This window comes from Hippopotamus amphibius, chromosome 6, assembly GCF_030028045.1.
Source record: "Hippopotamus amphibius kiboko isolate mHipAmp2 chromosome 6, mHipAmp2.hap2, whole genome shotgun sequence".
NCBI classification, from domain to species: domain Eukaryota; kingdom Metazoa; phylum Chordata; class Mammalia; order Artiodactyla; family Hippopotamidae; genus Hippopotamus; species Hippopotamus amphibius.
Window position 1 is genome coordinate 26204477 of NC_080191.1, and position 24460 is coordinate 26228936.

At 35.9% G+C, this 24460-nt stretch overlaps 1 pseudogene; it reads left to right on the forward strand.

The window, feature by feature from the left end:
* Positions 1–1601: 1601 nt before the first annotated feature.
* On the forward strand, positions 1602–1684 carry LOC130856247 (U4 spliceosomal RNA; annotated as a pseudogene).
* Positions 1685–24460: the final 22776 nt, after the last annotated feature.

Here is a 24460-nt window from a genome sequence, read left to right on the forward strand (position 1 = left end):
TTGTACTTCTGGATATTTCCCCAGTTAATTTGAAAACATGTTTTCACAAAATCCTGCACATAAACATTTATAACAGTTTGATTCATTATCTCCAAAAACTGGAGGCAACCAAGAAGTCCTTCAATGGGTAAAAGGATTAAAAAAAACTACATCACATTCATACAATGGAACATTATGCAGTGTTAAAAAGAAATTAGCTATCAACCCACAAAAAGCATACATGAACCTTAAATGCATGGTACTCAGTTAAAAGAAGCATCTGAAAGGCTACATACTGTCTGATTCCAACTCCATGATATTCTAAAAAAGGCAAAAGTAAAAACATCAGTGGTTGCCAGAGGATTTGGGGTAGGGAGGAGTTGACTATGAGAAGCACAGGTGAGTTTTAGGGCAGTGAAACTATTCTACATGATACTGTATTTATAGATACATAACAGTATGCATTTGTCAAAATCCACAGAACTTTACAAAACAAAGAGTGAACCTTAATGGATGCAAATTTTTAGAAATTATTTAGAAAGTTGAGGGGAATCACAGAATGGAATGCAGAATGTGACAAAACAATCTATTACAAATGTATGAAACAACCTTCTGAAATTGGGGGATGGGGGTGTGCTGCCCTCAGTAGCTTTATAATGAGTGGAGTCTGTAAAACTAAAGGCAAAAGAAACAGCACATAAGCAGTATACTCTAGTTAATAAAGTGATTTCCCATGAAGGTACAAATTAACAATTCTGATATTATATTATATATATGTGTGTGTATATATATATACACACAAAAAACACATATATATACATCTATACATACATAATATACATAGATATAATAGAATTAAACAAGTCTATTTGTACCCATGAAGGTATAAATTAACAATTCTGATACTATATTATATATATGTATATATGTATTTTATACATATATATAACAGAATTAAACAATTAATAAATAAATGGTGAAAGGTTAGAGCCAGATTTCTTACTCTTGGACTGGTAATTTACAAATAAGCAAGGGTGGAGGCTAGAATGATCCATTTTGTAGTGGGTTAGAATTGGAGACATCAGTCTGAACTCATGTTTAATTTAATATAGATACAGATGACTACATTTAGAAATACTTACAGATCTGTATATATACATAAGTTTGCACACACATGTATATTTCCTTGCTCTGTCAGCTGAAAACGTCTAGAAGTAACAACAACTGGGTAGTCATGAGCACACCTAGTGTTCAGATCTTGGTGTCTAACACCATTTTCCAATAAAAGGAAACAGATCTCTTTAAGAAAAGACTGATCCTAAGACTGGGGCATAAAATATACAAGATAAGCATGGAGCATCCTATAATGCCAGAAGGAAAGTGTTCAAAAATTTTTATGAGTATGTTAAAAGGGCACAAGAGACAACTGAAAGAACTCCAAATAGTCAAGCTCCAATGATCAAAGATGAAAAAATTTGAGTAAGAAAATAAAGTAGTAATGAATTATAACCCAAATTATAAAATAATGAGTAAATAAATAATCCATAAGAAAATAAATAAATAATTTTTTTTAATGAGAAGAGATAAATTTCCCCATGAAGAAGAATTCCAAATAATATATGAGCTTTGCGCAGTGGCAGTATCATAGCCAATGAGGTTTATCCGAGGCACGATTATTGCTAATTGAAAACTTTTCCCAAATAATATATGTAGACACTCTGCACTCGAGGAAGAGAGCATAACTCCCTAGTCCTTAAATGTGAGTTCCACATAGTGACTTTCTTCCCAAAAGTACCATATGGAAAGGAGGGGAAAAGAGTAACTTTACAGTGGAGAAACCTAACAAACTATCTCAGTCAGGTGATCAAGGTCAACATCAACAGTGATAAATCCTATTCGTAGTCTGTGTGTTGTTATGATGTGATGAGAATAATACTTTACCCCTGTAGTCTTCAACCCCAAAACCTATCACATCAGTCTAATCATGAGAAAAACATCAAATAAATTTCCATGTTAGGAGCATTCTACACACCTGACCAGCAGTCCTCCCAATTGTCAAGATCATCAAAAACAAGGGAAGTCTGAGAAACTAACACAGCCAAGAGAAGCCTTAGGAGCATAGCTACTAATGTAATTTTCTGGATGGGATTCTGGAATAGAAAAAGGACATTAGGTAAAAGCTACGAAAATGTAAATAAATGATGGACCTTGGTTAACAATAACTTATCAATACTGGTTCATTAATTATAACAAACGTACCATACTAGTGTAAGATGTTAATAATAGGAGAAACTGTGTATGAGGTATGTAGGAACTCTATGTACTATTTTGCAATTTTGCTGTGAACCTAAAACCGATTTAGAAAAATACAGTTTACTTCTTAGAAAATTCTTATGATGTGGCAGTAAATGAAATGAAGCATTTTCGTTTAAAATAATATGATATTTTGAATTTGCTTAAAACATAATATGGGTGGATGTGATGGTTAAATTTTGTCAGCTTGACTGGGCCACAGGGTACCCAGACATTTGATCAAACATTATTCGGGGTGTGTCTCCGAGGGTGTTTCTGGATGAGATTAACATCTGAATCAGCAGCTTTATCTGAGTAAAGCAGTTTGCCCGGCCTAAGGCATGCATGGGACTCATTCAGTCAATTGAAGACCTGAATAGAACAAAACGGCTGAGTTAGAGGGAACTCCTCCTGCCCGACTACTTGAGCTGGAACATCAGTTTTTTCTTGCCTTCAGACTCTAACTGAAACATCAGCCTTTCTTGGGTCTTGGGCCTGCCAAGACACCATTGGCTGTCCTGGTTCTTAGCTTTGGACTCCGACTGGAACTAAGTCAACTTTCCTGGGTCTCCAGCTTGCAGACTGAAGATCTTGGGACTTCTCAGCCTCCATAATTGTGTAAGCCAGTTCTTCACAGTAAATCATATATAGATATAGATCTACATATCTATAGCTATCTATCTATCTATCTATCTATCTATCTACCTATCTATCTATATCCTGTTTGTTCTGCTTCTCTGGAAAACCCTAATACAGTGGGGATAAATAAAAAAAGATCGGGAAAAAAAAATGTTGCTACAGAGAAAGGATTCACTATTCTGTCTACTACTGTGTGCCTATTGGAAAATTTAAACAGTTTTAAAAATTCAAATGAGTACTTTTTTTTTTTTAATGGAAATCAGAAAGGACCACTATTACCCACGCATATGCTTCTCTACTTATTTGCTTCCCTGGCACTTAAACAGTAACCCAGCCTTCCAGGACAAATCCACTCCCACCCTCACCATCTAAGCCTATGGACTGCAACTCATCTCCATATTTCTTTGTCTTTAGCTCTGGAGAAACAGAATATTTTTTAATGTTCTTTATTATGAACCTAAGGGAAACAAAATAAAATAAAAGAAACACCGAAAAAGGTGCCAACACTACCGTGTACAAAACAGGAATTCACATTCTTAGGTACTGCAATCTGGCTACAGATGACCTGGTATAACTGACAATGCCTTGCCTCACTCATCCTGTTCAAGTTATCCCTCAAAGAAGACCCATCTCTTTTGATTCTCGACAGTCTCCTTTTCACTTACGCAATTTCATTCATTCATTCACTCACTCAACAAACTTGAATATCCATCCTGCTCTAGACATTGGAGAATGAATGGAAACCAAAAGCATTCAAGGTCCCTGATCACACAAAGCTTCTAAAAGGGATAACAAATATTAATAAAATAATTATGCAAAGAAATGTAAAACTGTGAATGTGATTTGTGCTATGAAAGAAAATATAGTGTGAGAGGAAAGAAGAGTTTTAACCTAATATGGAGTTCATTGGAAAATGCCTAAAACTGAAAAATTAGGAAGTAGAAGTAAAAACCTCTCATTTAGATTATTGGAAATAAATATCAAAATAATCAGCTAAACAAAATGAAAGTGATGTGTCCAAGAAGGAAGAAATGGGAGAAAGGAGGCAGGAGCCTGCTATTTTATGAAAACTAAATTTTTTAACTATTTTACTGTTTAAGTTGTGTGCTCAGAAAATTTTGATAAAGTAAAATTTTATTTTTAAAGGAAGGAAATAAAAATACAAGAGAAGCAATAAAGCCAAATTTTGGGTGTTTTTAAAAAGACTAATACAATTGACAAATCTCTGGCAAGTTTGAGCAAAGGGGGAAAAATCAAAATCACTAGTATTTTAAATAATAGTTTAAAAAAAGGATATAACCACAGATACAGTTGTGATTAAAAAGATAAGAAACTACCACAACAAAATTCTTCCTTATAAATTGGAAAAGTAATATAAAATGGTTAAACTCTTATTTTAACAACTTACCAAAATCAATTCCAAAAGAAATAGAAAGCCTGTATAGTCTTTAAAAGAAAGCCCTACTAAAGAAATTGTATCACACTTGAAAGTTATTCTACAAAGGAAACATCAGATTCTATCAAACTTTTAGGCACGTTACAAACAAGTTTTGTCAAATTTTCAAGGAATAGACCACTCCAACCTTATGCAACCTCTACCAGAAACAGCAAAAGGGGAAATACATTCCAACTAATTCTAAGTTGCTAGCACAACTTGATACCAAAAACAACAACAACAACAACAACAACAAAACAAAAACAAAAAAAAATGGACAAGGGAAGCACAAGGAAAGAAAATTACTTAGCTCTTTCACAAACATGAGTGCAAAATCCTAAATAAAATATTTAGAATATTAGCAAATCAAATCTAACAAATCCACTCATGTCATTTATCATGTTAACTGTTTAGGGAGAAAACCTATGACAACTCCAATAAATGCAGAGAATAGATTTCATAAAATTCAGCACCAATTTTTGGTAAATACTCTAACCAAACTGGGGACAGAAAGGAAATACTTTAACCTCCAAAAATCAAATTATTTTAATGATGAAATATTGGAAATATCCTTTTGAAAATAAGGAATGAAACAAGATATCTGACATTATTGCTTTTATTCACTATGGTACCAGAGATTCTGTGTGAGATATGCAAAGACAAAAAGAATGGAAAGGTACTATTATTGGGAAAAAAAAACCAGAAATATCACAATATTCAGATTAACAACATAAAAAACTCCAAAATAACCCACAAATTATTAGAATTAATAAGAGAGTTTAACGTAAGAAGCTGGTTATCAGAAAGGAGGGGCTATGCAACCAGTGAGGCTGTTACAATTGATTAACAATATAAAAAGAACGTAATTGGATCCCTTCCTCATCTTCTACACAAAAATCAATTCCAGATTTTTTAAAAAGTGAAAATATGGAAGTCAAAATATGTAAACATTTAGATGAAAATATAGGGGAATATCTTATCTTAATGACCCCCATACAGAGAATGATTTTTAAACAGGGCACAAAAAAGCACAAACCATCAAGAAAAACTGATAAATTCAAAAATTAAAATAAAGATCCTTTTATCAAAACATACCATAAAGAGAATGAGAAGGCAGGAGGTACACATAACCAATAAAAGATTCATGTCTAGAATATAAAAACTGAATTTAAAATTCAACGAGAACACAAACACTCTAAAAGGAAAATGGACAAAAGTCATAAATCAGCATTTCACAAAAGAGGAAACAGGGAATTCCCTGGCAGTCCAGTGGTTAGGACTCGGCGCTTTCACTACCCGGCCCATTCACTCCCTGGTCAGGGAACTAGGATCCCACAAGCCAAGCAGAAAGCCAAAAAACAAAAAAAAAAAAAGAAGAAGAAGAAACATAAATACCCAATAAGCCTATCAAAAAACCTCAATAAAAATTAATGTTCATAAGACCTCAATAATAGAACATTTTAAACATACTCAATTGGTAAAATTTCTTAATTATGAAAAAAACAAGTGTTGGCAAAGATGTAGAGCAACAGGAATTCTTATTCACTTGTGGTACAAACTTTGAAATAAAACTGGAATTATCTTTTTAATATGAACATGTGCACAACTCTATTCCAAGGCATTTGGGGTATCCTAGAAAAACTCCTTTGAATTTGCACCATGAGGCATAACATGAAAATGTACACAGTTTCCATAAGAACAAAAATAAAAATAAGATCCAAGTACACATAAATAGAACTGGTGCATAATTCATGGCAGGGACAAAAAATGGAATGTTATATAGCAGTGAAAATAAGTGAAATACACCCCCATGCACAATGTGGATGAATTTTACATACAATATTGTCTGGTGGAAAAAAGTCTCAGAAGCCTAACTGAAAACAATTTAAAGCTCAAGAAAAAGGTTTTAAAAATGGATTTTTAGGAAGGTATACATATGTGACAAAAACTATTATGCAAAGCATGATAAACACAAAATCCATGATGGTGTTTACCTCTGGTGTAAGGAGAGGAGGCAAGGAGAAGGCGTTTGTAAAAGTCACACCGGTACATTCAAGGGTTCTGGGAATGTTGTCCATACATTAGGAATTTGAATCAAAAAAGCTAATTTTATTACCAGCCTGATTACTAATATATGCATGTTACATGCATATATTACACACACATATACAATATATATTTCCTCTGTTTCTCGTATCATATTAAAATACAACCTTAACAATTCTCAGGTAAATGAATAAACAGACTTCCTTCTGAAAGTTTATACCCCCTTAGCCTCTGGTCCACTGAGAGAGAACCACACACACACATACACGTATACACACTTACCTGAATTTTTACGGCAATATAGAGTTGATCTTCTTTGATGCTTTTCTTTTCCCTGAGATAATATTGTTAACAGACTTTCAAAAAATGAACTTGAAAAAAGTAAAATCTGACATTTAGTCATTCACATTGATAGGTATTTTAAAGTGGATAAAATTCCTTATTAAAGAAAAAAAGAAAATCTTTGACTCTTTTTAGCTCCCTCATGTGGCCACCAAAGAAAAAGGCAGGTATTGTTTCCTAATAACCTTCGCAACAGTGTCTACACGGGGATTCCCATATATCAGTATCATTTGACATTTATTTGATAGGTAATAGAATGCATATTCATAGAAAAAAACTAAAGGGAAAGTTCTTGATTCTCCTTACAATTTATTATTGGAGTATCCAAGAAGAAAAAACAAAGCATGTTATACAAGACAGAAAACATGAAGAAACTCTCAAACCATCAATGCCAAGTGTGTCCCACGAAACATCAATGCACAAGATGTTTTGGAGGGGAGAAAAAAAGTACTTCTTGGTGAAATAAGTTTGAGAAATTCAGCATACTATCCCTATTAGGATATTAACAGTGACCATTAGTTAGCAAAGACTCTGAAAAGTCCTTCAGTAAAAAATCTGTTTAACAATTTTTCTCTTAACATTACTTTTTAAAAGGAAATTTCTGTGAAAGTACTGTTTGACATAACTCATTTTAGGACATGCTAAATCAAAGCTTTCAATTCTAGTAGATTTTTAAAATTTATTCAAAACATTATAAATGACTTGCACTGGGACAGCCATCACACAAGTATAGAACTACATTGCTTAGTGAGTATTTACTGTTAAATATCAGGTAGTCAGTTGAGTGGAGTGTGGTTAAGTGAATAAAAGAACCAATCAATCAATCAATCTAGTGCAAAGAATAACAAAACTATTCATCCAGACTCCAAGTTACTTTTCAGACATTTCTAATTGATTGTGTGTTTGATAAGAAGGATATTTCAGTCTGAGCCCAGTCTCTTTAGCTATAAAATGACTTTGACCATCTCTGCTGTAGTAGTTACCAGTTAACCATATCAATAGTTACATATTTCAGACAATCTTCAAATTAACCAGAATAAATGGTATTAAGGACAACCTGTGTTTGCAACAGTTGGGAGTGTGTATTTGTTCCTGTCTATCATTGTTTACAACTGCCATTACAGAAATGATATAGAAATGATTACACATCTATTACTGATTCTTGGTGAGGAAAATAATTACAGTGCCTATCTTAGTCTCATCACCTTCCTCCCAAAATCATGCTTACAAAATATTCTGAGTGACTTACTTTTAATAACTCTTGAGTGGTTTACCTTTCAGAATGGAATGTGTTCAAATAGTATAGTAGGCCTTCCCTGATGGTTCAGTGGTTAAGAACCCACCTGCCAATGCAGGGGACATGGGTTCGATCCCTGGGCCAGGAGGATCCCACATGCCAGGAGCAACTAAGCCTGTGTACCACAACTACTGAGACTGTACTCTAGAGCCCATGAGCTACAACTACTGAGTCCACAAGCCACAACTACTGAAGCCCAAGCACCTAGAGCCTGTGCTCTGCAACAAGAGAAGCCACCTCAATGAGAAACCCACACACCGCACACCACAACGAAGAGTAGCCCCTGCTTGCCACAACTAGAGAAAGCACGTGTGCAGCGACAAAGGCCCAATGCAGGCAAAATAATAATAATAATAATAATTAATAAATAATAAAATAAATTTTAAAAAAAATAGTATATTTAGTTCCTGCCTTGATAAGTAAAACTTGAATTAGTAAGAATTTTCCCTAGAACAACATCAAAGAATGGTAAGAAATGACAATACTAACACACATTTACAAACCTACCTTCTTCTTTTCTGGCATATGCAAATGTTCACTTTTATATGTATATAATAAATAAATAAATGTATTGCTACATAAATATGTATCTAATAATGTAATAAATATACATACATATGTATTTAATATTACATATCTATTTCTCACTAAAAGATTTTATCAGAAGACGAACATTCTCAATTGCCACACTGTTTCTTAAGAGGTAATCATACCCTAACCATTTTTTTGGAAATATAAATTTAAAGGTGCATTGGCCAGATTCAGGCAGTGAGAAATCATTTATTGCAGTGAAACACTATTACATTTTTAAATATTTTAATGATTTAAAATTTATTTTTATTGTTTTTAAAATCACAAAGTAACATAGATCCATTGTCAAATAAAAGCAAGTATGGGAACTTAGCCCAGACAGGTGAAGCTCCAACTAGCAGTTACACCCAGAAGAACAGGGAGCCCACACTAAAGCAAGATATGAACATCTGATACTACATCTAGCCACATCCACAAATTGTTTTTTTACATAGAACTAGGCTCTATGAACACATGAATGAGAATTATAAAATACAAAGTTGAGTGCACAACCAGGAAGTACCAGGTGTCTAAAGACAACAGAAATGGCTAATAATCTAGGGAAAAGATATTATAATAAATATAATTTTTTAAAAAAACAGGACAAACAACAATAATTTAAAACAAGTGTTATTGACATCCTCAGAAAGATTTGAAATGGTGAGCCTCCCTGAAAAAGAAACTACTAAAGAGTTTGGAAATTTAAAATCTGTTGCTCTTTAAAACACCCAGTACATGAATTAACTAGCAGAACAACCAAAAAGTAAAGCAAATCAGTAAGCTGGCCCATCAAATCAGGTTATTACTCCAGAATATTATGAAAAAAAAAAAAAAAAAAACACAAAGAGGTTAGATCCAGAAGTTTGATTCTCTGTACACACATTAATAGAAGCTTTATAAAGAAAAGAAGAAAAATACAGTTAATCAAAGAAAATTTCCTAGAACTGTAGAAAAGTATTAGCCTTCAGTCTGAAAGTTTCCATCAATTCCAGTCATAATAAATAAAAAAGATTTATAGATAAATATATCATTGTGAAATATCAAAATACCAAAGATAAATAGAAAATTCTAAAAGTTTCCAGAAAGAAGGGGAAATTTATTCAAAAAGGAAAAAGATTCCAATTGGTATAAGATTTCTAAACAAGCAACAATGGAATCTAGAAGACAATACAGCAATATTTTAAACACCTGAAGGAAAATACTTTTAGCCTACAATTCTATACCCAGCAAAACTAGCATTAAGTTCAAGGGCAAAAATCAAGAATTGAGACTATTTATTCATCACAAACCTTTTCCTGGAGAAAAAAGTCCAAAGAAGGAAATGATATGGGATTAAAGAAACTGCAGTGAACAAAAACATAAATCAATCAGATAGTCAAGGTTGAATAACAATGTTTAATAAAATCATTAACAAGCTGAATCTAAAAATCCTAATGGCTGCAAAATGTGAGACAAAAATAGTGATGCCTATAGACAAGTAAAATGATGCTAAAATATTTTGTCTGTTCATTGAGAAAATGTAGATACATAATTATTATTACACATCAATTTTTAAAATAAATATTAAAATATTAAGGGTACATCAGAACAACAAAAATATCTAAGATCAGGGATAAAATCAGGGATAATAAGATCCAAAGCAGTAGAGAAAAAAAAAGAAGCAAAGATAAAACTCAACAATAAGAAAATGAACAACCTGAACAACAAATAAAATATGAACTAAAGACCTGAACAGATACAACCCTAAAAAAGCTATACAGATGGTAAATAAGCATATGGAAAGATGCTCCACCTCATTATGTCATCAGGGAAACACAAAACAAAACAAGATACCACTGCATACTTAATAGAATGGCCAAAATCCAGAACACTGACAACACCATACGCTGACAAGAATGTGGAGGATCAGGAATTCCCAGTCACAATGGGAACACAAATTTGTATGGACACTTTGGAAGACAGTTGTCAGTGCCTTACAAAACTAGACATACTCTTATCATATGATCCAGCAATTGCACTCCTTGGTATTCACCCAAAGGAGATGAAAACCTATGTCTACACAAAAACCTGCACATGAGTGTTTATAGCAGCATTATTTATAATTAACAAAACTTGGAAGCAGCCAAGGTGCCCTTCAGTAGGTGAATGGATAAATAAACTGTCGTACTTACAGGCGATGGAATATTAATACTAAAAAGAAAGGAGCTATCAAGCCAAGAAAAGGCACAGAGGGACTTTAAATGCATATTATAAGATGAAAAGACTATATACTATATGATCCCAACTATAAGACATTCTGGAAAAGACAAAATTAAAAGGATCAGTGGTTGTCAGACGTTGGTGGGGAAGGAGGGATAAACAGGCGGAATACAGAGGACTTTTAGGACAGTGAAACTACTCTGTATGATACTCTAGCATTGGATACATGTCCTTATACATTTGTCAAAGTCCATAGAACAGAAACTCTAATGTTAACTAAGGACTTTGAGTGACAATGAGGACTCAGTGTAAGTTCGTCAATTGTAACAAATGTACCACTCTGGTGAAGGATTTTGATACTGGGGTAGGCTGTGTCCATGTAGGGGCTGTGTCCACGTAGGGGAAATCTCTTTGCTTCTGCTCAATTTTGCTATGAACCTAAGACCACACTAAAAAGTAAAGCATATTTTTAAAAATTATATAGTAGTAAATGAAATAATAAAAATAATATATGTTATTGTTTGGAAGACTTCAATATATTTAGCTAAAATGGGCATGTACTCAAAAAAATCACAAACTACTAAATTATAATAAAAGATTAAATTTTTCTTTTTGTATTAAAAAAAAGAAACAAAGAAAACCATCAATCCGAGAGAGAGAAGAAGAAAAACATATGGTAAATATAGATGAATATAAAGTAAACCTAAAAAGACCCCTTTACCTCCCCTTATTCCACTACCCTCTCCAAAAGTAATAGCTGTTAACAGTTTGGTCTGTATACTTCCATCCATTTTTCATGCAATTACATAGACAGATTAGAAGATCGATAGATGGATAGATGGACAGATAGAGATGAAAGATAGATACATAGATAGATAGATAGATAGATAGATAGATAGATAGATAGATAGATAGATAGATGATAGATAGGTGATAGATAGATCGATCAATAGATAGGTAGATAATAGGTTTTTCTCCATCTTTTTCTTTTTCTCTTTTTTCTAAATAGCACAATCAAATGTGCTTTTTAAAAAATATGTGTTACGGAAATGTTCACCCATTGTCTACCAAAAGTAGAGAGATTTGCATAATAAACCCATATATACCCATTTTCTACTCTTGTTATGGGCTGAATTGTGCCCCCCCCCAAAAAAAAATTCATATATTGAAGTCCTAACCCCCAATACCTCAAAATATGGTTGTATTTAGAGATAGTGCTTTTAAAGAGGGGTTATGTTAAAATGAGGTCATTAGGGTAAACCCTAATCCAATCTAATTAGTGTCCTTGTAAGAAGAGGAAATTTGGAGCCACACAAGAGACACATTAGAGGAAAGACCACATGAGCACACGGCACAAGGTAAGCAGAGAGGCTTCAGAAGAAACCAAACATGTCGACACCTTACTCTTGCACTTCTACGCTTCAGAACAGTGAGAAAATAGATTTCTGTTATTTAAACCACTTTGTCTGTGGTATTTGTTATGGCAGCCCTAGTAAACTAATACACCCATCTCTGACAACCATCAACATTTTGTCAGTCTGGTTTCATCTATCCCATGCCCACATATTTTTTATTCTAGAGTGTTTCTAGAGTAAATCTTAGGCCATCATGCAATTTCACCTATAAGTATTTTACTTTGCATCTCTAACTAATAACTTCTTTTTACGTATTTATAACCTATATCACACCTAACAAAATTAATCACAATCCCCTCAGGCCTTCTAATACCCAACCCATATTTTACATTTTCCCAAATGTTTCAAAGATATTTTTTTTACAGTTGGTATGTCTTTGTAAAGTTAGACCAAATGTCCTCATAATACATTTTGTAATTTTTCTATGCCCTCTCCAACACTGGACATATGTTTAATACTTTCCGAACAATGGGAAAAATCACCTTTTCCTTTTCTATTGGCATTTCCCCAATTACTAATCAGGTTAAACATATTTTCATTTACTTACTTGCCCTTTACTACTCTTTTGTGAATTGTCTGACCATATCCTTTGCTCTTTTTTGTGTTTACATCATCTTACATTTTTGTAGGAGCTCCTTATATTCAGAGAATTTTTCTGAATTTTGTTTCATTGTATTTTCTCCTAATCTGCTTTTTTTTGGTAACTTCTTAATTTCCATGTGTCTTTCAATCTCCTCCTCTAGGACCTCTGCGGTTTGCTGATATATTAAACAGTCATCCGAAGCTCTTTGTTCTGAAAATTGTTTCCTCGCCAGCTAGAATCAAGCACATTGATTAGTACATTTCTTCTCTAGATTGGAGTTTAGCCTAATTTCTAACCTGAGTCTTAAGAAGACATTTTGAAAATGATTTTAGGCATACAAAGTTTTACCTTCTATATGACACACAGAGAGAAAAACAATTATGTCTACATTATGAATCCCCCCCCCCCAAATCACAAAAAGGCTTCTTTGCCCAGAAAAAATAGCTCACTTATTATGAGCAGCGCTGGAGATGATAAAATTCCAGAGCAACCAAAAGCAATTCCAAGCAGGTTATTGAATTCTCCCTGAAATGGAATGTTGGTTTTCCAGGAATATTCACAATGACCTCATGCTCTTTTATCAGAATAGCATTTCAAGGAGATTATTTTAAATGTATCCTTGAAATCTTTCCTCATGAAACCTAGAGCTCTAAAAACCAAGCTTGGGTACTCTCTAGCATCAGTGCAAACAGGAGGAAAATAGCATGGCAATTTTGATGCATACTTGTAGAACAGTCTTTTTATGCATATTATTTCTAGTGAGGGTAGAACAGCTGCAAGAGAGAGAGAGAGAGAAACTAGGAAGTAGACAGAAGAGAATTTTGTGGACCTTGTTATAAAAAAGAAAAATCATCACAAAATGAGATGCAGGAAAGTTTGTGTTTTGTCTTTTCTCTGACTTTCAGGAACAACCTATTAGCATCTTTCTATTTACTCAGACAACAACACTGTTTACAAGCCCCAATATATGTGAACTAGGAGTCAGACCCATACAGTGTGCGATTTCAAGATCAAATGTAGTACAAATAAATATAGCAGCTTCTTCCAATAAACACATGTCTCTCTAATTTTTCTTCTACCTTTCGCTTGTCTATCAATTTTTCTGTTTCTCCTTCTCCAGAGATTCAGTGTCTTAAATCCTGAATCCTTGAAGCTACTCTTGTAAAGTGTGTCACACACCCTGTGTCCAAGTATGGTCACTATGAGGGAGCTGTCACTGAGAGCCCTTGTGGAAAATTAATGGCAGACTACAGAGGGCAAGACGATAGGACAGATGGCTCTGTCACCACTGCCAGCTCGAGAAGCTGAAAGAAACTCAGTGTCTGGGCAAATAACGCTGCATTTCATACACTTGCTCCTTTGTTAATCCAATCTCCCTGTCAGCAGCTGTCCTTCATTGTTTGGTTTGGGGGGGAGGAGGTGGGGATGTTGTTTCATTTTTCTACAGACATTTTCTATATTTTCAATTTGTTAGTGACTGAAGGAACGCATTGCGGAAATTCCTGAGACCCAAACCAGAAAGGAGTCTTGTCTGTTATCTCTTTAAAGAACAACAGGGAAATTTCTATTTTGTACAATGCCAACAAAATATTGGCCTTCATCCTTCTGTGGAGTGCTGGATTTAAATTCTTTTAAGAAATTCTGTAAAAGATCAGCTGGGATACTTAGTATCCTAAGGTTTCCTCCAGCTAATACCCATAACTAGGTTAATACAATGAAATGGAGGAAAAGGTCAATATACAAAAGTCAGTCACATTAGAATGACTGGGTAATTCACCAACTTTACACTTTTCAACAGTATCTTGGAGTCAATTACATATTCTTTATTCTCCAACTGAACTTCCAGTGGAGGAAAACCAATGTAAAATCAAGTCATAAGATGTTCATAAAACCTTTTCCCTCTTCCTTCATCTTCTTGGCCCACCGTAAAGCTCATTTCCCCTTAGTCAGGACACTTCTGATGTTAACAGATGGCTTCAAAAAAGAAGCAGAATGGTTTGGCTTCTCAAGTGTCAAGGTCATGCCTGAATTGAGCAACACAAGAGTGTGCCTCAGGGGAGAAGCTCAACCTGCCTTCTAGTTCCCTTATAAAAGGCCAAATATGAATCCTTACTAGGAAAATCCTTAATACATAAATCCTTAAGAGATTCCTTCAGTGTCTAACACTCCTCCCCTTCCCACTACTGATGTATGAATTTTAACCGAAGAATTATTGTCACTTCTGTGACCCTGCACAACGGTTGGCCACCAGTTTCACCAGAAATATTGTGGGTGCCTTAGTTTCCCCGCTATTCTTTTCTGATGTTTTTTAAGTAACAGTCCTGGAGTTCTGGGGAGTCAACTGGTACTTTCCTACATTTTTTGAAAGCTTAAGAAGGGTCTTTATGTTCACATATCCTCAGTACAAACAGTGTAACTAAAACCCTCCATGACTTAGAGCTATCACATACTCCATAAAATATTATGGAGTTTTTCATTCCTGTTTATAGGAATTTAGAGAAAGGGCCCTCAAAACAGCTTATCCAGTTAGCAATCTCTCATCTGGTTTATTAGAAGTCCATGCTGAGAGCTTCCTCCAGGACACAGCTCGCACCATCAAAACTGTCATTACCCTCTACTTATGTGATGCCCTCTCTTTGCCAAACCTCATTGTTAAGCTCTTCTGCAAACGTCATCTGTAAGGAGGTTGAGGGGTGCCCGTTTCTTGGCATCTTTGTATGTCTTTTACTAAACTTTATTAGTCGGTGCCATACAAAGTCTGAAAGCACTTTAATAACAAGTCCAGTCGTTTGAGACTCATTAATGGTTAGAGAGAATTATTACCTACAAGGTTTCATCCTAGCCTGGCAAGTGGATCTTGCGTGACCCATGAGGTCAGCTCCTACTTCATGCTCTTAAGCATTCAAATCACACTGACTAAGCACCTCTTGTATTACTGCACCAAGCACTGGCTCCATAGCACCCTCTCAGGTTCCTGAAAGTCCTGCAACCACAGCTTTCTCCTGCCCACATGTGCGCTGCCATTCTCAGGTGACACAGGGCAGTATGTGTGTTCCTTATTCTCCCCGCCCCTCCACAGGCATACATTGCAGCGCTTCACCAAAGAAACCACTATAATCCTGCATTGGCTGAAAACTGGTGGATTTCCGTATCTTTTTATGTGCAAGAGTAATTAAATAAACAAAACTGCAAGCAGAAAAAAGTTAGACGACATTCAATTTCTATGCATAAATATATATACATTGAACATCTACTTTGGGCCCAGCACTCTGGGAAAAATAAGAGAAGTATAAAGATATGGTTTTCAAGACATGCTTTTGGGAACCCTAGGGCTCTCAAGCCATTTCAGGGAAAGTCTATGAAATTAAAACTATTTTCATACTATTACTAAGATATTATTTGTCTTTTTCCCTCTTACTCTTGTATAAGTAAACAGTGGAGTTTTCCAGAGGGTATAAGACATGCGATATTGCAACAGGTTAAATACACAAGAAGACTTGAGAATCCAACTATCTTTTGTTAAGCCACTTGAAAAGATATTAAAGACTTGAAAAGATATAGAACAATGCCACTCTTCTCACTAAAGTTATTTTGTTTTGGGAAATATAGCTATATTTTATAAAAATATGTTATGTTAACATATCATGGATTTATTATTTTTAGTAAATTAATAAGTGAATATTAATTTCTCAGTTTTAATTTCTAATATGATAAATATCAATAGCTATAACTATATAAACAAAAGTTTTTGGGGTTCTGTGATATTGTATCACAGAATAAGAAATATATATATTTATAATAAGAAATATGTATATATATTTAGTCTTCATCCAGGTCTCAACTCCAATACCATCTCCTTGGGTAATAGCCTTCCAACACTACTCTCTACTTTAGCACTTTATAAATAAAATTATTTCATTGACATTTATTACTTCGTTATCTGTCTATCCCTGTTAGAATGGAAGCCCCATGAAAGCACAAATAATAGCCATCTGAAAAATCTTGTTGAGTTCACTTCTGTTCCCCAATATCTACAACAAAACCTGGCATACACAGGTGGTCATTAGAGAATTTGAATTAAATGAACACAGTTGTTCAGTGTGACATGAAATATGTAGATCAGCAGAAGTTTATACCTTCCTTGGGTGCTTTGATTTTATTATTTTAATTATTGTGCAGCTGCTTAAAATACCTTAGAGAAGTCATTATAAGGTTATGCTTACATTTTGTTGACAGTGTAACTAGAGGGGTCTCCCTTGGTTTTAAAGAGCAAGTTTTCATTGATTAACTATGACTCAGGTCATACTGCAGTAAGCAAGAAATTATGGTCCCTGACTTCACAAAGCTTATAGGCTAGTGGGGAAGATTACTTTAAAAATTAAATTTAAAGCCAAGTATAAAAAATGTCACGAGTGCTATGTTGGGGGGGAAGGGCAAGTACAAGTTGCTAAAGAAACAAGAACATATAACCTAATATGGGACAGAAATGGGAGGCATTATGAAAGACTCTCAAAGGTAGTTACAAGAATATACCTGACAGTGGAGTTGGAGTTGGTGAAGTAAAAACAAAGGGAATTGTCATCTAGGCTAAAAAGAGAAAATGTTGAAAGTTTCCGAGAAGAGGCAGAGCACTTTTGACAACCTAAAAGGAGTTTGAAATGTATTTGATTCAGAAGACGGTGGGAAGCCACAGAAGAATTTTAAGCAGGGGAATGGCCTGACCAGAAGTGGTGGAGGATGGTTTCCAGAAGGTCAAAGCTAAAGGTAGTGAAGCCACTTAGGATGCTGTGATGGGAGTCCACGTGGGAGCTGATGTTTCCCTAGACTAAGAGATTGTTAGTAGTATTGCAAAGAGTTGGACTGATCCAAAGATCTTTAGGAGACAGAATTTATAGATTTTAGAAGTCAACTGGATGCCTGAAATAAGGAAGAGGTGAAAAGCGAACTTCTTCAAGGTTGCTCAATGGATCAATGGTGGCCCAGAGATTTCCACTGTAACCTTGCTCTTACAAGCTCCATAGTGTTTAGGAAGGTAAGCAGACTTCATCTATTACCAAAAAGAAAACTACCTCTACTGAGTTACTTATCTGATTAGAGTTCCAGGCAGGGTGCAAAACAATTCTTTGCTATTTCAATTCAAACAAAGTTGACCTCAGAAGGATGCACAGAACCTCTTTCCTTTATCTTACTACCCTGACAGTGCAGGCTCCACCCTGCAACTGCATGCTCCTTGCAGCCGAGACCAGCAAGATTCCAACCCTTTTTGCCCGAGGCTGGCAAAACCCAGTTCTGCCTCCAGCCTGGGAGAGCAGTATAGGATCCTGGTATTTGTCAGAGTACAGTACCCATAAACACAAGCACACCTCTCCCTTCCTAATTTGATCCCACCTAGTTTGGTGTTATTCTGCTAAATCGCTTCCTCCCCACTAAATATAAGGACTGGAAGTGACCAGGAACCAACAAGGCAAAAGCTCCATCCTGACACAAAGGGCTTAGGTGACTAACTGGATGACAATACAATTCACAGAGCTAAGATACTCTGCAAGAAGAACAGAGACGGGAGCGTGGTCATAGTGAGGTACACATAAGCTGTCTCAAGAGAAATGGGATGGATCACAGTGATGACTGAGATGAGAGAACCAACCTAGCATTACTAGGGAGAATGGGTTCCTTAATCCTAGAGTAGACAGGAGAAGATATGTCATTTGGTTCATTTTTTTGTTTGTTTGTGCTTCGGTTCATTTTGTATTTGTTTGTGCTTTGGCCCTGGCATTAAGTATTGTGTAATGTAGCAACCTAATTGCCTAATTGTCTGGTTCCCTGAACTTGAGTTCCTGCACTGGTGCTAAAGAGCTCTGTGTCTTCAGGCTTCCTCTGGACTTATAGTGGCTTCATCTCTCAAATAAGTGTGCAGCTATATATTCCTCCTATGTAAAAACAACTATCTCTTCTATATTATCTCAAGCTGCCATTGAATTATTTTTTGTTTTTTCATTTTCCCTGCATTTTTTCTTGCCTCTAAATATATCCTACGCTCCTTGAAGGGACAGTAAAGTTTCCGATTCATCTCTGAATCGTGTTCAATACCACAGCCATAAGGTGGATGGTCAAAAGATATTGACTGAGATGTTTGGAAAAGTATGTGTAAAAATATTTTTAAATAAGGAGTTGTTATTGCTATACTTTGCTTTAGTTTTTTTTTTATTGGCTTTGGGGTTTTTTTAATAAATTTATTTATTTATTCATTTATTTATTGGCTGTATTGGGTCTTCGTTGCTACACACGGGCTTTGTCTAGTTGTGGCGAGTGGAGGCTACTCTTGGCTGTGGTGTACAGGCTCCTCATTGCTGTGGCTTCTTTTGTTGTGGAGCATGGGCTCTAGGCATGTGGGCTTCAGTAGTGGCAACACATGGGCTCAATAGTTGTGGCTCATGGGCTCTACAGCGCAGGCTCAGTAGTTGTGGTGCGCGGGCTTAGTTGCTCCTCGGCATGTGGGATCTTCCTGAAGCAGGGCTCAAACCCATGTCCCCTGCATTGGCAGGCAAATTCTTAACCACTGCACCACCTAGAATGTCCCTACTTTGCTTTAGTTTTGATTACAATCCCTCTTCTATCACATACTTGTCAAGTGAAAAAGAATGCAGCAACGCTCAGACTTTAAATACATTCCTCCCATGATGCAAAAGACGTGCCAATTCCGACATCTTTGAAATCATAAAATTATGTTAATCTAAAGGATATGATTATATCTATTCCTGCTGCTTTTCACCGTCCTTGTCAATAGTCTGTTATGTCACTGTACTCTTTAAACTCTCCTCCAGCTAGACCAGACCGTTTACAATAGAACTGGGCTGCTGTGACAGTACTAGAAGGTTGGAAGCCAGAATGTAGTCTAGTTGGTTGGTCTATTTTAGTCCAGATTTTTCGTAATAGAAACAGACTGCTAAGATGCATGTAACTGGCATTGACAGACGGGTAGATCCAATTTTTCTTAAACAGACATCTCTTCTTTGTTGAAGACAAGTACGTCTTGTCACAATTTGGCTGCCTAATTTTAGCTCCAATTAGGGTTCGCTTAGCCACCAAGCTCCAAATCCAGGCCAGAAATAGGCAGAAGAGCCATGGTCATGTGTTTAACGAGATCCCAGGCAACGGGCCAACACACATTGGAGCTGGGGTGGAATTTCTTGCCCTGTGAAAATGCAGTGCTAAATCTTCCTCTCCCTCTTCTCTCTTTCTCTACAAGTGGCCCTCTCCTGTACAGTGAGCTGAGCTGTCACCCGAAACTAATGAGGAAGATGTGTCTCCCGGCAATCTGAGCTACAGTCAAAAGTGCGTAACCTACCGGGCTTGACATGCCAACTTGGACCATGATTTCTGGAATGGTTGGAAAAAGTATTTTAATATAGTTCACCTTGGTATACTATTTCATCAATAACTGCTAAAATTTCACAGGGTACATCTTTAAAGTCCTAAGACATCCTCAGCTTATAACACATACAGTACATTTTTTACTACAGGAAATAAACTCCCTATTCTTCCTCTTTCACTCACTGCCTTTCATTTGGACTTTTTTTGCGTAGGTGAAATATGAACTTTCATACTCACTCTTCTCTTTCCTTCTCCTGATTATTAGTAGTAGTTGAAGCATATTTACCAAGAAAATTATTTATAAACTTATATACATAACTTGCACTTTATAAATATCTAAATTTAATTGTAAAAAAAAAATGCTCATGTCTCCTTTACTTTCTGGGCTTTCATACTCCCTTCATAGAAACTTTGCCATATGTTAAGACACTATAGTGCAAAGGTAAAAATAGCATATTTATAAATTCTTTTTCTAGGACTGATTCCCTAGACAACTTAAGAAAGAACACATAAGAACAAAACAGTCTCAAGGATCAGAAAAGGCAGTGAAGGCCTGTGACCTCATTCAGCATAAAATCCTTAGGTCTTTTTTAGAAGGTATTTTTGTAGTTGTTAACAACCTGTAGTTGCCAAAATCAAGGGATCAACATATATTACAACCAACTACAGTGTTTTACGATGTAATTAAAATTCTAAACAAAAAGAAAGGAAGGAAGGAAGAGAGAGAAAGAAAAGAAAAGAGAGAGAAGAAAAGGAAGGGAGAAAGAAAGAGAGAGAGAGAGAAAGAAAGAAAGAAAGAAAGAAAGAAAGAAAGAAAGAAAGAAAGAAAGAAAGAAAGAAAGAAAGAAAAAGAAAGGGAAAGGAAGAAGGAAGGAAGGAAGGATGAGGGAAGGAGGGAGGAAGGAAGGAAGAGGGAGGCAGGCAGGCAGGCAGGCAGGCAGGAAAACATTTTACCACAGGGAAACTCTTAAGGCATGTTAAGTGTGTCCCACTCAGGGAGATCTATGACCTTCACGTTGGATTTCAAAAACCAGAGTTGGGTTCCCCTTAAAGGTCACAGGCTTTACGAAGTTATTCCTTTTGCTGATAGAAATGGATCTGCCATGATCCTTCCTTCTTACCTGTTTCCCATTGACCTAGACACTGAAGGTAGGGACACCACATCTAACTACAGGCCTAAGTCTTCCCCATCTATCCCATACCCAGAAGTGAACCTCTGTGATATGGGCTAATTAATTCAGGAAACCATCCAATTGGACCAATAATGTCACTGATTAGCTAATGAGCTGGTAGGCGAAGAGGATCCAGGGACATACCTAATGATTCAAACTTTAGTGATAAGGAAAGTTCTACCCACTGCATTAAATATGTTGTTAAATATTTTAACTGTCTTTATTATTGACATAGAGATGAATCCTAAAAGTTTATTTGGGGGTCCTGGGGAGGGAGAACGATAAGACATTTCTATAATTTTTGGCCAAAAAACATTCCTTGCCTTTTCGTGAAAGTTATCCTCTCAGAACAAGGATGCTTCTTGAGGAGGAAAACATCTTCAGTTCCTGGGCCTCACCATGTCCTCTGGGCCTCTGCACCTGGCATCCCTTCTGCTTTGATGCTGCCCTCTTCTCCCCTGTTCCTTTTTGCCTGCCTGATGTCTACTGATTCCTCAGATCTTAGGTTCTACGTCCCTGCTCCAGGAATACAGCACTGAACGAGCAGGGATGCTTGCTGATCAGCTGGACAAACCCTCGTCAATGCTTCAGCCAAATGATCAGCATTTCCTTATTACTAATTTTGTTGACTTCTGTTCTGCTCAATACTCTGTTTAATCATATTCATTAAACTCCTAAAATATGAAAAGCATCGTTATTAGGTACTAAGAAATGGTATCCGTTAAAGAAGCAGAGTCTTCACCCTCAAGATCAGAATCTAGCAAAAGCAAGAAACATACAAACTAATGACAGCACAAAATAGTAAGGCTATAATCAATGTATGTACAAAGTGCTACAGGCATATGTCTATGAAAGGGTGAGTAGGATTTATACAGGTAAGAGGGCAGGAATGTCACTCTAAGCAGAAAAAACAACATAACCAAAGGAATGCCAAGATGGAAGGACATTGTGGGTTCGAATATTAGAGAGAAGTGTGTTCAGTGCCTAAAACGAGGTGAGCAATGGTGGGGGTGATGGACAGTGTCGGCTATATATTTTGTGGAGCCCTACACAATGAAAATGTGAGGGTTTTAGTTCAAAAAGCAGGGGGAAAAGTGCAGTGAAAGATACTAAAAAAAAGCTTTTTCCTTTAAAAAAGAAAGTAATAGAATCTTAATAGTGATATATGACTAAAACTTACTTATAAATTGCAAAGAAGATTAAGTGTTTTTGGTGTCAATTTTATGCAATACAATGAATAACAGTATTTATTAATGTGATATCATTTTTCTACAAATTCATTTACAAGGAAAAAAGACTTTGTATGCTTAGGAACTTAATTTTCAAACAATATAATTAAAAGCTATGTCAGTTGCTGACACAAGAGCACAAATTTTTTGACAATTTCTAATGATCTTTCTGTGGATACAAGTTTACTGGAATTGTTAAGGGTATTCTATAGGCAGTGACAACACTGAGATACATTTCTGATAAGTTATTTCATAATATAAATTTTAGTACATTTAGAGCTAACTCTTGCAGAACAATTTTTTTTAAAGATTCGACTTTTCCTACAAATCAATTTCATGTAGATCTGAATTTAATTTTAAGTGTAAATTTATAGAATGACATTTGAATGTTTCCGCTGACATTTCCTAAAACCTGTGGAGGTTGCATAAGAAACTAAAAGTAGCTTCGTGATTTGCACATAATTCAAAATACCTGTTTATGCATTCCATCTCTGTGTCTTCAATTACAAGGAAAACTTGATTTTGTAATTGTCTCCTTATAATGGTTCATGTGACGTGTCATATGAAAATAGCATTCTTTTCTGGCAAATGTGATTATCCTTAAATTTAATTTCCATTTCTAAGTCTGTGGATATTTGCTTTGTAATGCTGAAGCAGTTTTCAAAACAAGAAATGCAAAACTCTTTGAAGAATTCTAATAATTCCCTGAAATGCTTTATTGCAATATCTGCATGTACATTTTGACTTTGTAATAATTTACTGAAAAAGTTTATTGCCCCATCTCCAGAGTTCCTGACCCTGTGCTCAGGCTGGAGAGTTCATATTTGTGCAAATGCACAGGGATGGACAAGAAGCCCATCTCCCACCACAGTGCAGGTGTTGATCCCATACAACACCTCCCTCCCAGAGCCATCATTGCTGCCACTGCTGCCTCCATGGCCACTGCCAATGTGGGTCCAGGTTCTAACCCCGGATGACACCCCAGACTGTCCCAGGTACATTCCATGGGGCCAGGCCAATGGCTCAGACATTTGCAGCAGCAGAGCTGAGCTCATGCACATGTGAGCTGCAGCCTACTACATCTGTGCTGCTTATGCCATGCTCTATTGTTACTTGTGTGGTAGCTCACAAAACACAGGTTCAAAGATAAAATCATCAAGAATTTCAAGAAATCCATAGCAGAGCATCAGACCAAGGATGGGGTCCCTTTTGAAAGCAAGGCCCTGTGTGACTGCGTAAACCGCTCACCTGAGAAGCCTGCCTTGGGGATGAAGAATGCAAAGAAGGACAGAGAATCTTTTCAAATAGTATGGGGACCAATTTTAAAGCCCTCTAAATGCCTTAAGAAAGAGCACTAAAGATTTAGACACAAGATTTTGAAATAAGAAAGGGACATTAAATCTGTACTTTAAAAAGATTACTCTGGTATCAAATCAGGTAACCATACTAGTAGGTCAGCTAAGAAATTCATGTAATCTAAGCAAGTGATTTGGGGGGCACTGGACTTAGGGACAGTAACAGATTCAAGTCATAGCCATAGTATTTTGAGTACTAAGTATGTGCTAGGCACTTTACAAACATTATTCCTAATCCCCAAATATCCCTCTGAGATATGTATTCTCCCCATTTTGCACCTGAGGCTGCTGAAACCCTGAGTCTAGTTCCTCAAAGTCGCACAGAAGTAGAGAAGAGCCAGCACTAAGCCCGGAGCTCATGCTCTCCCCATCAGGCATCACTTCTAAGCTCAAGGAGGACACCCCAGAACACGGTGACAGATCTACACAAAACTTCAGGGAGAGGAAAGAGTCAAAGATTCCCTGAACATTTAACATTGCCTATCCTACACCCTCCAAAGTTCTCCAGTTTGTCCATGTTTATTTCATGTGTATTT